This window comes from Camellia sinensis, chromosome 15 (genome assembly GCF_055761805.1).
Source record: "Camellia sinensis isolate YWXY chromosome 15, ASM5576180v1, whole genome shotgun sequence".
Taxonomy (NCBI): domain Eukaryota; kingdom Viridiplantae; phylum Streptophyta; class Magnoliopsida; order Ericales; family Theaceae; genus Camellia; species Camellia sinensis.
This window is the reverse complement of record NC_138975.1, coordinates 121,771,902-121,789,819: the sequence shown is the minus strand read 5'-3', so window position 1 is coordinate 121,789,819 and position 17,918 is coordinate 121,771,902.

Genomic DNA, 17,918 nt, shown 5'->3' with positions numbered 1-17,918 from the left:
TATTAGTCACCAAAACATTTGATTACGTATTTGGCTACGAAAATATTTGGTAGCCAAATGCTTTAACGTGTTTTTTTTTTTTTTTTTTTTTAAAAAAAAAAAATTCTAAACAACCTGTATCCATTATGAATACAACTTGTACCCTGTATAAACAATATAATCCATCAACACTAAATATGTTATCAAGCATTCAACAATGTGCACACATTTTAGCTCCAACCATCCAAAACATTAATATTGAACGTCTAATTCTATATAATACAAATTCCATACGAACCAAGTCTAATCCAACGTCAATAATTTCATTTCATACATAATACAGGACTAACCAAATTAATTAACAAAAAGGACATATGTACCACAACCTAAATTAGCATATATGTTTATTTCTACCATGCCAAATTAGCTTATATTTACCACACCAATGGTATTTCTTCATTTGCAGCCTGTTCATAAGGCTTCCCATTATCCCAAGTTTCAAGAGCCGCAATATGATCACTGTGCTTCTCAAGCAAATCAGCAAACCGCAACATTATTCGTGATCTTTCCTGAAAAGTTTAACAACAAAGATTACATTACGTAACTCATATTTCAAAATTGTTTGAAGTAAAAATAAGAATAAAGAAGGAAAGAAAGGACAAAGCAAATGATCGATGTGTGATATTCTTACATAAGCAATCATCTTTGGCCATGGTCCTTGGTCGAATGCTTTGCGAGCAGCAGACACTGCTTGGTTGACATCTTCAGCCTCACCTTCAGCGACATGAGCAATCACATCTCCTGTCCTGGGATCCAGGGTTGGAAATTTTTTCCCTATAGTCATACAATTTGCAAAAATTCAGTTTCACTACACATTCTTGAATTGAAGGAACATCAAGATAGAAACTTGAAGGCCTACAATATATTGTAAAAGGTATCATAACCGAAATATCTACTTAGTTTTTTTGAATCAAAGGATGATAACACACCTGATGCTGAATCCACGAATTGTCCATTGATGAGAAGCTGGGTATAATCTATTTGAACAGGCGGTGTGATTGGTTCCTCAAATGCAACAGCGGTACTAAACTTATTGATGCCTCTGCCCCAGTTAGAGTACCGACCTGAAATTTGATCTTTTCACATCCAGGAAAGTCCTCATTCTCTTCTGTCTTTGCCTTTTTGTGTTTGTTTTTCATTGCTTCTAAATGCCTACATATAATTAAAGTTAAGTCATCAAAATGTTTAAAGGTGAACTGCATTGGAAGAGAATAAGCACCAGAAAATAAACTTTGCACAAAAAAAAAAGTCAATAAGTGACCACAATAAGTACTGAAACATTCTCAACCAATTGGTTTAACAACTACAATGAATGAAATAAAGTGACCACAATATGTCCTCTTCTCGTTCAACAACCGGCCAGAACAAATAATGATACATAAATGCCTGGTAGATTTCACATCAAATTCACAAATAATGATACATCCCGTGTGTTTATCATAATAGCAAAAACGTTTAAGCTTGTTATTTGCCAAGGGTTTCACATGGAAATGTTTTCTTCCAACGTTAACAAAAATTCATCTTACCCTCTATATGGCAAACACTACACAATGACATTCTCAAGTCAAGTTATTCCCCAAACTTTGACTGGTTATAGATTGTTATTTCAGGGATACCATAACATTAATCTTCATTCCTGGATAATATGTGATCTTTATGAACTACTTTCACTGATCATAGACTGTTATCTCCTTTTAAAACGTTACCAGTATGCATTAATATTTATGAATTTGAAGCCATGGCACGCTATTAAACTACAATTAAGTCCTTTATGACAGCATTTAAATGAAAGTACAAACCACAATTTTTCTACGAAAAATATGAATACAAAGTACGTTTAAAAAAAAAAGATCTGATTAGTGGAAAATTTATAAACATTAATAATTAAAGTCTTAAACACTTCCATGAATCTGTAATTATTTTGTGAAACTACCACTAAATTGTGATTTCCCCATTTCTCTTTCTTTCATAAAAATGAAATGAATGTCATCCACAGGTGATCAAATTTCAAGAAACCCACAAAAGAACTGACTGAAGCTATAAAATTAGGGCAAATTTCAGAAGCACTGTAAAGTAACAATTAAGGAAAATTTCAGGGGAAAAAGCTAATTACCTTTCAAGAAATTGGACTGTGCAGCGAAGACGACAGGAATGGAGTGAAATTTGTGGGTTTTGAGCTTGCCGAATCAAAAACTGTTTTACAACTTCAAAGTGTTCCTTCAAAAAAATTGATGGAACCCATCAATGGAAAGCTAGAATTAGAGCAAAAAGTGAATGACCCAATAGAGTATTATGCATTAGAAATCATACCTTATGACTATTTGAAGAACCCGTGTGTGTGTGCGTATGTGAAGTTGTATGGGTTTTTGTGAGATAGAAAAACAGAGCCGAGAGGGAGAGAGAGGATCTTAGGCGACGGTGACCAACAAGGAGGTGAATCGGTGCTTCGGTTGCCGGCCAACGCGAGGAGGAGCGGCGGTGAGAGTGGAGGGGAGAGGAGCGGCGGTGAGGGAGAGGGAGAGGGAGAAGGACGCTGGAGAGAGAGAGAGAGAGAGAGAGAGGCGCTATTAATAGTTCAGGGTTGGGTTTGGTTTGGTGAGACCGTGAGATGGTTTATATAAATGGTTATTAGCGACTATCGATATTGGTCGGTAAAGGTATTTTATAAATCCCTGTAAATATTTGAAAGGTCTCCCTCTAAAACATTTTACTGCTTTGGCGACTAAAATTAAATTTTGTCGCTGAAAACAAACTTTTGGCTACCAAAATTTTGGTCGCCAAAGGTAAAAAATAATTTTTTATTTTACATTTGCCGACTAAAGGTTTTAGTAGCCAAATCTATACCTACGGCGACGAAAAATTAATTTTCGTCGCTGAAAATCAATTTTTGGCGACCAAACTTTTGGTCGCCAAAGATAAAATTTAATTTTTTATTTTACATTTGCCGACTAAAGGTTTTAGTAGCCAAATCTATACCTACGACGACTAAATTTATTTTTTGTCGCCAATTTCTGGCATTTTTGGTGACTAAATTTTTTTTTAGTCGCCAATTGTAATATTTTTAGCTATTAAACTTTTTTTAGTCGTCAATAATCAATATTCCCCGATTAAAAAAAATTAGTAGCTAAAAATTTGATTTTTGCCTACTAAATTTGTTTTTGGTAGCCAATTCCGTAACTTTTGGCGACTAAATTTTTTTTAGTTGCCAAAAATGGTCGCCAAAAGTGACATTTCTTGTAGTGTATTAGTGTAATTTGTCCTATTTTTTTTTGGTTTCAACGAATTGTTTTAATATTTTTAATTTTTATACACACTTGTAGACACCCTATTTTTGACCATCCTCAAGACTTGGACGTCATCGTTTGAACACTCGATGATCATCCATGTTCATTCGTTTTGAGTTTTCGGAGGCCTCGGCCGAGCGCCCTGCCTCAGGATCTCTTAACTTGTTTGTTTTGTGCTTGGTTGGACCAAACACTTCTTGGTTTTTGCTTTGGAGGGTAGAGAGTGGCTTGTCTGCCATTCCCTAAACCCACGGGCCATAGCTTAAGGCCACCGGCCATGGACGGTCGGTCGGTCGACACCATTGATGGACGGTCGGTCGCACCGTTGACGATCAATCGGCACCGTTGATGGTCGGTCGCACCGTTGATGATCGATTGGCACCATTTGATGGTCGGTCGGTTGTGGTCGGTCGATCGGTCGGCACCATTGATGGTCGGTCAGTCATCTTTGTTGGCCGATTGGTTATTTTTTTTGGCTGAACCCTCGATTTTAGCTTCTTGAGGAAGCTTGAACCTTTTGAACCTTTGTTTTAGCTTCTTGAGGAAGCTTGAACCTTTTGTTTTAGCTTCTTGAGGAAGCTTGAACCCTTTGTTTTAGCTTCTTGAGGAAGCTTGAACCTTTTGTTTTAGCTTCTCCAAGAAGCTTGAACCTTTTGCTCTAGCTTCTCCAAGAAGTTTGACCCTTTTGCTTATGCTTCTTTGAGAAGCTTTGACCCTCTCTTGAGGCTTCTCTAAGAAGCCTTGGCTCTCTTCCTCTATAAAAATGAACCCTCATCTCCATTTACAAGGGTTAGAAAAACATTTGGCTGGAGCATTTGCATACATCTCTCCATATCTCTACATTCCAAGCTCCATAGACCCTTATTTTTGGCCATTTACACTACACCTCATAGCCTACCACCTCCACCATCCATTCAAGCACCTTGGGACTGATTTTCAGAGGTTGAAGGTTCGCTTTCTTGGTCCAGAAGTTGCTGCATTGATGTGCTACAAGGGTAAGTCTTCATTTACACCTTTTTTGCACTATTTTGCTCTATACTTTAACTCCATTTGCAAGCGTTTTTGAGCTTTGGCATGAACTGAAAAGTGTCTAATTTTGAGCCCGTCTTGAACTTTGTTTAAGGACACTTTTCTATTTGAGGCCATCTACCTCCTTGTTTGCTCCATCTCTCTTTTAAGGCTTATTTTGCTTCAAATCCTAGCCCTATTTGTGAGCATTTTTGGACTTTGACCTAAACTGAAGAAAGTCTTGTTTTGACCTCCTCTTTAATTTTTATTAGGTCACTTTTCTGTTTGGAGTCATCTTCTTCCTTACATGCTTCATTTCTTCATGCTTTGAGCCATGCATTTGAGCATTTGCATTGGCCTTGTTTTGGCCTCTTAGCCATTGAAATCCAGCGGATTTTCAGTGGCTTTGATGTGTCTTTGAGCTCCAAAATCATAGAGGGGTGACCCTCTCACCCCTCATTCTCTCTACTAGCTTTATTGGCCTTCCAAAGGAGCTCCATTTTGCATGTTGTGAAGTTACATTCTAGGACTTATTTTGTGAGTTTGATGGTCTGCATTAGCTCTGTCCAGAGCCTATTTTACCATATTTTATGTCTATGATGCATGTGTAGAGCAACCCTATTCAAGGCCTTTCAAAGGGACCTTTCATTGCATGCTTCCTAGACCAATTCCAGGGCCTATTTGGTGAGTTTTAAGGTTGTCATAATTCATTTTCAGAGGTGGTTTTGACCTTTTATGTGTCCATCATATAGGTGTAGAGTAACCCCTTGCATGGCCTTCCAAAGGAGCTCATCTTTTTTGCATGCATTGGCTGAGTTTCAGTGGTTATTTAGACATATTTTGGCATGGCATACATCTGTTTTTGGCTGGTTTAATGAGCTTTCATATGCTTCATATAGTTGTAGAACAACTCATGGTTCACTAGTTTTCTTTGCATGCTTTGTGGGCTCTTGATTTTAGCACTTTTTGGCCATGTCATAAACTGATATTGTGCTTTTTTTGGACTGCCCTAGCTCTGTTTTTGGGTCTCATGATTGAATGATGTTTGTTTTGCATGCTTGTAGTTCAATACCCATGCTTAACTTTGAGATTTGAGGTCCATTGCATGCATGTGCTGAGGTGTGTTCATGTCTTAGGCTCATTATACATCATATTTCAGAGCTTGTATCAGTGCCATATTTCCATGTTTTGTACTCCTTAAGTGTGCTTGAGAGTTGTGCATAAATGCCTTGTTTTCGGACCATTGAATGAGCTCCATTTTCTTGCATGTTGAGCCACCATTTTAGGCCATTTTTCCACTGTTTCAGACCTGCCTAGGGTCTGTTTGGGGTTGGTTTTGCCTTTGTTGCATTGCTTTGGGTAACTCTAGTGTAACACACTTCACTAGTTTCGATACCCGGGCCCCTTAGCTTGCATTGTGTGACATATTTGCATATTTCGGGACCATATTGCATGCTGTTTCAGAGCTGTAATTTATGCTATTCTATGCCATATTGCATCCCTTGCCATGCTTTGGTAGAGTGGTATGTTATGCCTTAGGGTCGGTCCTTTGTATCCGTGCAAGTTTGCATGTATTTCGGTTGTCTTATTTCCATCCTAATGGCCACTGATGTGAGTGTGGCTGAGGTCCACTCATTTTGGTGTAAGTCCATCATACATTGTGTATGCCATTTCGGCCCATAGCATTGCGTATGTTAGGTTGCATGTTAGAGCATTGTGTATTCCATGTTACATTGAGCATTGTGTATGCCATTTCATAGCATTGCGTATGCTAGTTTGTATGTTAGTCGCATTGTGTATGCCCTCTCATTTGCATTGTGTTTGGGATAGGAGTTAGCCTAAGCACGGGAAACGAGGGACGTTTCGTACTCCAAGTGACGGAACGTGTCTCAATTCCCGGTCGCCGACACTCCGGATTACCCATGATGGAGTTTAGGTCTTGCTGTGTTTTCATGCGCATTCATATCACATCGAGTCGTGCAATTCGACTCCTCGGCCATCATGCATCGAGATGCGTGATTGGTGGCACGAGGATCGAGGACTACACTCCCTGAAGAGTAGTCCTACATACATATGTGAAAATACTTTGCTGTGCCCCTTTCTTGCTCTCTGTTGCAGCAAATCAGAAATCAACAGCCTTCTAGAGCCTGGCATAGCATTCCGGGATTAATTGCAAACAGAGGCGAATCGGGGCATCGCAATGGATTTCTGCGCCAGGCAACTCAAGCATGCCTCTTTCATCATTCGGAACAGAGCTGAGGCGGTCCATAACCTTGCATGCTAATTTACTTGCTTTCCTAGTTAAATTGTTAATTAATTAGGGTTTTTCGAACTGTAATTATTATTCGGGCTGTATTATTTATTCGGACCCTCCGAGCGAGGGCAATGTTGTAATAAGTGTGCGTGTGTATGATGTATGTCTTCCAAGCCCACATCTTTCTCCCTTTTATTTACTAGCTTATGATGGTTAGATTAGGGCATGTTTCAATTAGCATACTTATGCTCGCATGTTTGCATTCATTCATCTGTATTGCATGCACTGGGCTCGGCGCATCATACTAACTGCATTTGTATTTCAATTCCAAATTGAATACGTGTTAGTTGTAGCATCATTATATGCCATCTTTAGAATAACTAAGCCTATTGTAGTTGCATTTTTGCATGTGTTGCATTAGGCATTTCTATATAGTTAGGATCATGCATGGATTTCTAACATAGCTTCTGTTTTGGCTTGGAGTACTCGGTAAGTGTTTATTCTTTAGCATCCTTGCATACGTGTGAGTGACTGTCATGATAGCATGCTTACCATGAGGCTATTTGCTTATGTGATATACCTGCCTGAATGCCTGTAGGTGAAGGTTGGGTTATTTGGATTGGAACAATTCATCGATTGTGAGTTTTAAAGCCCACTTGAGAGTGGCAAATCATCTTATTTTCTAAGCCCACCCGAGGGTGGCAAATCCACGTCTTAGCCTACTTACAAGTAGTACCATCAAACCATTTTCAAATAAACAAACATGAGATGTTTCGTTCCAATTCAGGCGATCCAGTCTATACTTGTATGTTGTGCGCATCATATAGTAAATCTAGGCTAATAACTGGAATAAGAACGCATAGTGTTTTCAAAACTAGATATCATGGTTAGTAGAGGCCGATCTTTGATCGGGCGAGCGGGGGTGCTCACGAAGTGACCTTCCCCAATTGTACCCAAATTCCCGAGCCGAGGCAATTTTGGTGATGATGGACACGTGGCCTTAGGCACGAGTCAGGGTTTCCTAAATTCCCCAAGAATAAAATATTTAGGTGGCGACTCTGTATCTAGCAAAGCAGTCCATGTTTAGCGCTTCTTTCAAAAAATTTATTTTCAAAAACGATTTGCCGGATTTGGACTCTTTGACGATTCATCAGTCTTGCATTGCACTCTGCGAGATTAGATACAAGACCGTGACATTGAGTCCTTAACTGTAGTGAGCCCAATGAACAAAACGGGATTCCCTCCCGGGGCGTTCGGGGACGTCTACAACATCTAACATAAATACACTTAAAAAGTATAATATTTGTGAATTTTTTTTAAAAAAAATTTACTAAATACCAAAAATACAAAAAAAATACGAAAATTCAATACATTTTTCGTATTTTTGTGTACTTGTTAATTTTTGAAAAAAGTAAAAGAAATATGAAAACTAAAAACAAAAAACAAAAAAGTAAAAAAATTACTTAAAATTTTAGAAATATTCACTAAAAAGAAAAGAAATATGAAAAATAAAAAAACTCAATTTTCAGAAAAACTGAATTTAGAAAACTGAAACCAAACATATTGATTTATATTAAAAATAACAACATACAGAACAAGATCACAAAGGGACATATAAACCATACAACAAAAGGAAAAAAACAAATAATAAAAAAACAACAAATCTGCCAAAAAAAAACAGCTACAAGCCAAGGAAGATCACTGATCTTTTTAAAAATGTGATTTAAAAAGTAAGATCTGTTTAAAAGATTGTCGTCCCCATCGACATCGTCCCCGTCACTGCCACTGTCGTCGCCGTACTTCGGACACCACCAAATATAAGGAGAAGGTATATTCACAATGGTATGGGAGAAGGCTTGAAAAAGGAATGAACCATTGTGGATGCAGATAATTTAAAAATCAATATTGAAATCGGAGGAGAAAACTCTCAAAACCCTTATTTCGGTTATAAAAAGTTCATATCTACACTCTAAAATTGCAGATTTATAATTAGAAGTGTAAAAATGATTGCTAGAGTATTGCCGGAGTATCGCCGAAGCACCATCGAAAATCTTCTACTCTCTCTCTCTCTCTTTGTGGAACTCAACTTTATATATGGAGGATAATAATAAGAGTTATCTAATAAAGTCTGTGATGAGAAGGACCAGCTAAAGTCTACTCTTACACATATTTTGCAACTCAATGATGTTTGAAAGTAGGGGTGAGCGTTGGTCGGTTGCGGTCACAGAATTTCTAATCCGCTATCCGTCCGCCAGATTGGTAGATTGGAGAAAATCAATCCGCATCTGTCCGCTAATCCGGCGGATGTTAATTGAGAAGATTAACAGATGGATACGAATCGGTTTGGCAATTTTAAATTTTATAAATTTTCAACATAATTCAACTTGTACACTTCCTCAAAAAAAAAAAAAAAAAAGTATTACAGTCAATAATTTAAAAAAGTATTACAATCACTACATGGTTCATCCAAAGAAAGAAAATTTGAAACTTTAGAATATTATAATCACTACATGCCTCATCCATATATTATAATCCACATAAATTATTACAATCTGTGGTTCTTAAAATATAAAAAACAATTCAAACCACCAAAACCATGAACAAAGCAGTAGCAAAGATTATATGCCTCTGTATTATTACATCTATATCTATTTTTGAAAACAAAAACCAACTAGCATATATCATCTTTTTTATTTATTATTTTTAGAGTTAGATTTAAAAATAAAAAAATATAGATAAATAATACATTTATTTTTTTCAATTAAAAAAATATAGGGTAAATTACAAATACAACCACTGAGGTTTGCTTAAAATACGAATTACCCCCTGTGGTTTGGAAAATTACAAATACCTCCCTATTAGAATTTTTATTTAACAGAATTAATTGAAAAAGTGAAATTTTTAACTATTTACCTATACAATAATAAAATTATCTGAATTATTAATTGAAATAAAATTTTAACATTATTAAAAACTATTAATTAACTTGATGATTTATTAATAAAATGACCTATTTGTTATGAAATTAAAAACGTTAAAGGGCATAATGTAATTTCTAAAACTACAGGGGGTTATTTGTAATTTAAGTAAATCTCAGGGGGTGTGTTTGTAATTTATCCAAAAATATATTCAAATTGAAAACTCTTTTTCAATTAAAAATACAAACATAATATCTAAATAAATTGAAAACACAAAATCTTATAAATTACTAGGGATGCTCGCGGTTTAGCGGTTCGGTTGCGGCCAAAGGAATCTCAAATCCGCCATCTGTCCAAAACTAGATAGATTGGAAAAAAATCAATCTGTAACTGTCTGCTCGTCATCACGCATCCGTTCAAAATGTAGCGAATTGGTTCGGTTTGGTCGGTTTGGACAAATCGGTATATCCACTGCTCACCCCTATCTAAAAGTGCATACGATTATGTATGCTAGCACTACAACAAAAAGCACCAATGGCGACTAAAAAAATGAATTTCGTTGTTGAAAGTTGCACAAATGGCGACTAAATCCATTTTAGTCGCCAAAAATGAAGACTTTTGGCGACTAAAACCATTTAGTAGCCAAATGTATATGTATTGGCGACTAAAAATCAGTTTGGTCGCCTATTGTATGGGTTTCAGCGACTAACACAATTTTCGTCGCCAAAAGTGATGGTTTTTGCCGACTAAAACAATTTAGTAGCCAAAGGTGCTGGTTTTAGCGACTAAAAAACAGGTTAGTCGCTGAATGTGCAGGTTTTTTGCTACAAAAAAAAATTAGTAGCTAAAAACTGACAATTGCCGACTAAAACAGGTTTAGTAGCCAAAAAGTGACATTTTTGGCGACTAAAAACAGATTTAGTCGCCAAAACTGCTTTATTTTTAAATGGAACTTAATTTTTTAGCGACCAAAAATAATTAGTAGCCGATAATTATAGCATTGGCGACTAAAAATTGATTTTAGTCGCCAAAAGTGGCCCAAATTTTTTTTTAATAAATCATTTATTTTTTACATAAATTATATTTGAATAAAAATAATTATATTTATAAATATTGTTTTGTATTAATATCGGACAATATACTATATAAATAATATATATTTCATATATATTCATGTGATGTGTAGTGGCATAGTGGAGGCAGTGTGTTGTTAAAGGTTTGGAATGTTGGATGGCTGCGGTTCGAAACTCAGAAACAGCAAGAAAATGGGATTTTTTTTTTTTTTTGACGGAAACACCTTCGGCGACTAAAAAGTTAGTCGCCAAAAGTCTTTATTTTGGCGACTAAACTGTTTAGTCGGCGTTTGATTGAGTATTGGCGACTAAATTATTAGTCGGTAAATGTATGATTTTCAAAAGTGTAAAACGCTATTGGCGACTAAATTATTGGTCGCTAAAAGGGCTCCTTTTTGCCGACTAAAACAGGTTTAGTCGCCAATACCTCCCGCGACCATTTATTGGCGACAAAGGCAGCGACTAAAAGTTTTAGTCGGGGAAACGCAAAACTTGATTTTTAGCGACTAAAAATGGACCTTTGGCGACTAAAAATTTAGTCGCCAAAGGTGATTTTTCTTGTAGTGTAGTATGTAAGCATGTGTTGATAACACGTAACATATAGACTGGACCTATTAATTGATTTCTGACATGTTATAGAGATTGAGAGATGAAAGAAGAATGCTTAACTCTCAAAATGCTTTATCCAACTTAATCATATTATATCAAGATTTTTTTTTTTTAATAATTGGGTGTTCAAATCAATTTACGCACACCTCGACTAATTTAGAAATTTTGAAATTAACGACAAGACAAACTTCCAATGGTGATAAGTCATTTAGTTACCTTGATTGACTCCCACTAAGCCAAACCTCTTGAAATTATATTATATCAAGATTAGAGCGCATAGCACAAATGTCATTTGTTTTATTTTTTGAAATAATGTGAAATGCCGGGGCTAAAAATTTCTTCTCAAACTTAGAATAGCATAAGCATAGCCGTTCAAAAAACTTAGGCCTTAGGAATAGGTTTTTTTAGTAATTTTTTAGCTTTTTTGCTAAAATATGATGTAAAAAAAACTAGTATATTTGGAATGACTTTTTAATTTTTTACGAAAAGATGTATAAAAAGTAAAGAGATAAGAAAATATTTGATTTTTTGATATAAGTTGTCAGATTTTTTATTTTTTTTAGTGATTTTTTAATTTTTTTACTAAAATCACCGCTTGCTAAACGAGACCTTAACATAGCATAATGTTAAAATTCAAAGCCTGCGCAATAAATTCATATACTATATTATAAAATTGAACATTAATAAGTTTAAATTTAGTTGGTACAAGTACTTAATGATTATCATTATATAGTTCAACCTTGGTGAGCGTATTTATCTTCTTTAAAATGTTTTTATATTGAAAGAAAATAAAATTAAATAAATTAAAAAATATATATATATATATATATATATATAATATACAAACAATTGGATCAGGCAGGTTTTGAATAAATTTTCAGGTCTTGTCCCTTACCTAAAAATTCAGCTCAATTCGACTCTATACTAAAAATAAATTCCAGGGGTACTGAATTGTGCCCACCCCTAACGCTAACCATGCAGATACAAATTTCAAATTTACTCAAAACTGGGGGGGGGGGGGGGGGGGGGGGTGGGATTTAGTAAAACCATGTCTGAAATCTGCAAGAAAATTTCCTCTGGTAATTTAGGGGAATTCTATTTACATCCGAAAAAATGTTTGAGTGAACCTAATTTTTTTAGAATTATAATTTATTCTTGGTACATCCTATTTTTTTTTTAAAAAAATCCCTATTGAGGTACACCCAAATAAAATAAATTAAAAAATTTAAATTACTTTTGAAAGATCTTTTAAAAAATCTTTCTTTTGTTCACGTACACAACTAGGGAACCCGACACCGGCAAAGGAGAAAGAGTGGGTGAATTTCGCGTTCGGACTTTCAGAACCGAACAAATTCACCTTGTTCAGCTATAGATTGCTGAACAAAGGTAATTTGTTTCCTTCTGAAACTCCGAACAATAATAACGAAAAATAGACTGAATATTCGTTTTATGTTTAAAAAAAACACAAAAATCAAAAATTATACTTTGATATGTATGTAAATACTTATCTCCTTTTCGATAGGTTGTTTCAAAAAACTATTTTGATTATTACTTTCATATATTATTTGATTTTGTTCAAACTTTCTTCTATTTACAAATAATAATATAATAAAAAATAATAATATGTTGATGATAGTGGTGAGTTTTGGTGGGGGTGGATTGGAGTTTTGGAGTGAGGAAGAAAAAAAAGAGAAAATAATTGAAACTTGAAAAAGAATATGAAGAGATTTGAATAGGAAAAATATGCATAATTAATTAGGGTATACCATTAAAAAAAAATATTTTATTTTAATGTTTAATATGTGTTAGTAAATTCATATTAAGGTATAATAGAAATTAAAATTTTAATTTTTAAGTTGGGCATACTGAGATAATTTTTATGTTAAAAAAAAATGGCCCAATAATTTAGCATATATGCAAGAGTGAGAATTTGGCACCTAACCCTATTAACATCACTCGAATCACACACACAATTAGAGGATTACGGTTAATTATTTGTTGACTCAAACCCGAATATAACATGACTTGAAAATACGAAAATTAAATGGGTCTTGTTAGGGTTGAACATGCAAAATCCGAAATGGACTCATTTGACCCACGTAAATATTTGTGTCGATACGTTGATACGAACCCACTATTAACTCGTATGTAAACCAAATACAACTTGAATTTAGTAACGATAAGATCTTAAATAATTCATTCTCATTCATTAGATTTCAACTTAAATCTCCATATAATATATAGATATATATATATATACCTAATTAAGTGTCTCTAAATTCTAAATTCTCTCTAATCAACCAAGTTAATGTAACATGGAGCAAGGAGGGTGGATTCCAGTCATGAGGCAGAGAAGAGGGAAAGGTACAGGGAGCAAGGAGCCAAGGACTGAATTGTTCACTGTGTTTGTGGATAGTTTGCCTTACAGTATGGACCCAAAAACATTGTTCAAATTGTTTACAAAGTTTGGAATAGTGAAAGATGTATTTATCCCGCAGAAGAGGAGGAAGTTCACAAATACCAGGTTTGGCTTTGTCAGGTTCGACTGCTCAGTGGCAGCGAGGGTTGCAGTTTCTAAAGCCAATGGTCTATGGGTAGAGGACAGGGAGATTCAAGTCAAAATGGCAGAGTATGATAGATTTAAGGAAGGAGCACAGAGTAGAAACCAGACTACAGGGACCAAAGGCATCAACGAAGCAGATCGAAGAGAAGTACACAATCAGCATGGTTTACAGAGGTCATATGCTGAAATACTAAAAACAAATGCTAGAGGATCTGCGGGGAAAGTCGAAAGAACTATCATGGTAGATGAAGCCGGTCATGGTTGGCTGCACGAGAGTGTGATCTTGAGATTCAAAGAAGAGTACTCTATACATGGCATTGAGGAGATTTTTATGGAGAAAGGAATTGAGGAAGTAATGGTCAGGCGTGGAGGAGGCAGAGACGTGGTGGTCACCTTTAAATCCAAAGAAGCTAAGGATGCAAAACTAGCACTGGTCAGAGAATGGTGTAGAGATTGGTGTGAGTCGGTTAAAGAGTGGGAACCAGGAGCTCGTGCAGAACAAGAGAGGTGCCTGTGGCTCAGATGCCATGGGATACCCCTAAGCATGTGGAATAGAAACACTTTCTGTAAGATTGGCAACATTTGGGGAAGTGTTATTCGATTAGAAGGAGACATTTGCCAACCCAAGTCCTTCAGTTATGGAAGAGTCAGAATTGCAACTCAGTGTATGGACTTCATCAATAAAACTATTAATCTGGAATGCAAAGGCAGGTTATATCCTGTTATGGTGTGTGAAGAGCAACCAGTTAGCATATTTAATAATGACAGTTCGATAATTAGTGAGGTTGAGGACGTCCATAGCTCTAATGGAGCTGTTAATCACGAACCAGTACCTGGGTGTGGTGCTGGAAATGAAGCAGTTGACATGCCTAAGGAGGTTGAGGAAGAAGATGATGAGCTGGCAAAGTCTGACACCGTAGTGGTTGAGACCCAATGTGGGCTGGAGCCGACCTGTAAAGCTGTCCAAGTTAATACAGTGGTTGTAGAGCCTGAATGTGGCGTGGGAAACATAGTGGGGCTTGAGGCACGCATGGATAGATCTCTATTGGTAATGGCAGACAGTGCACTGCAGAGGGATAATGTTAATCAGAGGGTTGATGAGCATCTGTTTACCCCTGGGTTTATTAAGAGTGTAAGTGGGGCAAGTGGGCACAGGCCTGGTATCCACCTGGAAGTTAATTTGGGCCAAATACATGGGCCTGTTTCCCCAAATGGACTGACTGAAGAGGGGGTGGGCACATCTATAGTCCACACAATTAAACCTCATTGGGCTGGTACCAGGAAAGATGGGCTCTGGGTGCAATCAAGCCAAACTACTATCAATGGAAGCTCCAATGCTGTAAAGAAGGCAAGAAGGAAAGGAAAGATGAAAGTGGGAGGGTCGGGTGCAGCAAAACCGAACACAGAGGAGGTTGGGTATAAGAGGTTAGCTCGTCTGTATGGTCATAAAGGTAACCCATCTACCAAGTCTATCCCCAAGTGCGCAGTGTTCAGGGCTGCTGCAGCAGCCGTGTCTTTTTCGGCATCAACCAAGAGTGGTTCAAGCAAAGGGAGGCATATCCTTAGTGAAGCTCAAGCTAATCTTCAGCTGGGTAAAGTTCTGGGAATTCACTACAATGGTAAAGAGAGTGAAGTTTTGGAGAAATTGGTAGAGCTTGAATCAATTGACAGAGGAAGAAGAAAGGGGAGGGAGACGGCATAAGGGTCTCAGTGTCTCATCTAGGGGATTTTGGCGTATCATATGTGGACTGATGAATTTAATGTCATGGAATATCAGAGGATTAGGGAAATCTGTGAAGAGGGGAAGGATTAGGAAGCTCATTTGTGATAGGAGGGTTGACTTTGTTCTATTACAGGAAACTAAGAAAACCTCTATTTCAGAAAGTGACGTTAGAACCTTGTGGGGAAGGAGGAATATGGAATTTATGGCAGTAGATTCAGAAGGGTTAGCAGGGGGACTACTCTGTATTTGGGACCCAAGCTTATTTCAATTGAAGGATTGTTGTTCCAATAGAAGATTTGTTCTCCTGTCAGGTACTCTTCTGAAATCTTTTGATTGTGTCATACTAAATGTTTATGCCCCCAATGATGTGAGTGGTAGAGGTATGCTTTGGGATACTTTAATAAAATTAAAGTCTGACTTTCCAAATCCATGGTGCTTGTGGGGGGACTTCAATGAGATCAGATTTATTGGGGAAAGGGGGGGCTGCTCTGGAAGGGAAAAAGGAATGAAGGAACTTAACGCTTTCATTGATAAATGTGAGTTGAAATGATATACCATTGCTTGGTAGGAAGTACACATGGTGTAATGCTCAGGACGGGGAGAAATGGAGTAGGATTGACAGGGTCCTGTTAAATCCTGAGTGGTTGCAAAGATTTAACTTCAAGCTATGGGGTCTTCCTAGAACTTGCTCTGATCACTGCCCACTCTTGTTAATGGAAGATGAGAGGGATTGGGGGCCAAGACCCTTCAGGTTCATTAATGCATGGATTATGCACCCTTGTTTCCTCTCTGTTATGGAAAAATTCTGGACTGAAAAAAGGATTACTGGGAGTGCGGGGTACATTCTTCTCCATAAACTACAACTGCTCAAGGGAGAGCTGAAGAAATGGAACTCTGAAGTTTTTGGGAATGTAGCTACAAAATTAAAGGAGGCAGAGGTAGAGCTGCATGGCATTGACATTACTGCAGAAGACAGAACTTTGTCTGAATCTGAAAAGAATAGAAGAAGGGAGGTGAGAGGGGAGGTATGGAAGCTTAGCAGGATGCTGGAAAGGATTTGGCATCAGAAGTCTAGAGTAAACTGGATCTTGAATGGGGACAGGAATACTAAGTTTTTCCATGTGATGGCTAGTAGCAGAAGGAATAGAAATTCAATCAATTCTATCTCAATTGATGGAGTTGATATGAAGGAGCCAGAGACCGTACGACTTGCAGTCTTACAGCACTTTAGGAGGCAGTTCACCGAAAGCTGGGCAATTAGACCAACTCTGGGGGGCATCTTTAAGTCAGTTACAGCTAGTGATGCTTTTTCTGACCTGGAAGCTGATTTCTCTGCATGTGAAGTAAGGGCAGCTATCATGGACTGTGATGGAAATAAGGCGCCAGGCCCAGATGGTTTTAATCTCCTATTTTTTCAGAAATTTTGGAAGGTATTGAAATCTGAGGTGTTGCATTTCATGAGGGATTTTCATACCACTTCCAAGCTCTCATTTGGAATTAACAGTTCGTTCATCACTCTTATTCCCAAGAATGATACTCCTAATGGATTAGCTGATTTTAGACCCATTAGTTTGGTGGGGAGTATGTACAAGATTCTCTCAAAAGTCCTAGCTCACAGGCTTAAGAGAGTGCTCCCTGAAGTTATTGGGGATTCTCAGTCTGCTTTTTTAGGTGGGAGAAGTATACTTGATGGAGTTTTTATTGCAAATGAAATTGTGGATGGATGGAAAAAAGCTAGAAAGAAAGGGATTCTTATTAAACTTGATTTTGAAAAAGCGTACGACTCAATTAACTGGGAATTTCTATTTTCTATGTTGGCCAATTTTGGGTTTGGGTCAAAATGGACTTCTTGGATGAGGGCGTGTGTTTCCACAGCAAGGTTGTCTGTTCTTGTGAATGGTTCACCAACAGAGGAGTTTTCTCCACAAAAGGGTCTTAGACAAGGTGACTCTCTATCTCCTTTTTTATTTATTATAGTGGCAGAAGGGCTGAATATATTGATGCACCGAGCTCATGAACTAGGGATCATTAAGGGGGTAAAAGTTGGGGCGAAGGAAGTGATGATTTCTCACCTCCAATTTGCAGATGATTCGATGTTGTTTTGTGAGGCTGGCTTGGAACAAATAGTTCATATAAAGAGGGTCCTAAGATGTTTTGAAATACTTTCTGGAATGAGGATTAACTTCCACAAGAGCGTAGTGTGTGGGGTAGGTGTGGATGTTGAGGCCTTGTTATCCTGTGCTGATATTCTAAATTGCAAGGTCCAAGGATTACCAATGAAATTCTTGGGCCTTCCATTAGGTGCTAATCCAGGTAGGAAATCAACCTGGAAGCCAGTGTTGGATAAGGTTAAAGCTAGGTTGGCGGGTTGAAAGAGAAGAACTCTATCTTTTGTAGGCAGGCTAACGTTGATCAAGTCTGTCCTGTCTAGTCTACCTATTTACTAT